The sequence below is a fragment of the Penaeus monodon genome, chromosome 28, assembly GCF_015228065.2.
Source record: "Penaeus monodon isolate SGIC_2016 chromosome 28, NSTDA_Pmon_1, whole genome shotgun sequence".
Lineage (NCBI taxonomy): Eukaryota > Metazoa > Arthropoda > Malacostraca > Decapoda > Penaeidae > Penaeus > Penaeus monodon.
In genome coordinates this window covers 34,789,520-34,789,802 of record NC_051413.1, presented here as the reverse complement: position 1 = coordinate 34,789,802, position 283 = coordinate 34,789,520, and the positions used below count along the sequence as shown (strand labels likewise).

The following is a 283-nucleotide window of genomic DNA, read 5'->3' as shown; positions in this document are numbered from 1 at the left end:
TGTAGGTGGCAATAACATTGCTGTTGGCTACTACAAAAACCCAGAGAAGACCAGGGAAGACTTCCTGGATGAGGATGGGTGCCGGTGGTTCAGAACCGGAGACATTGGAGAGTTTGACAAGGACGGCTCCATCAGGATCATTGGTAAGTGGTGGAGATCCTCCTCAGAGTACAAGAAAACTCATAAGAGGAGAATGATGGTTATTTAATGTGTGACAAAAGAAAGATAATAGATGAAATTTGATCAGTAAAGATATTATGAGGCCATTTGCAAAAATGGAGTG

At 42.4% G+C, this 283-nt stretch overlaps 1 protein-coding gene across 1 annotated transcript in view; it reads left to right on the top strand.

Annotated features, from left to right (window-relative positions):
- Positions 1 to 283, top strand: part of LOC119591546 (long-chain-fatty-acid--CoA ligase 4-like) — a gene marked incomplete at its 5' end in the record, with an annotated part of 40,482 nt that overhangs the window by 39,087 nt on the left and 1,112 nt on the right.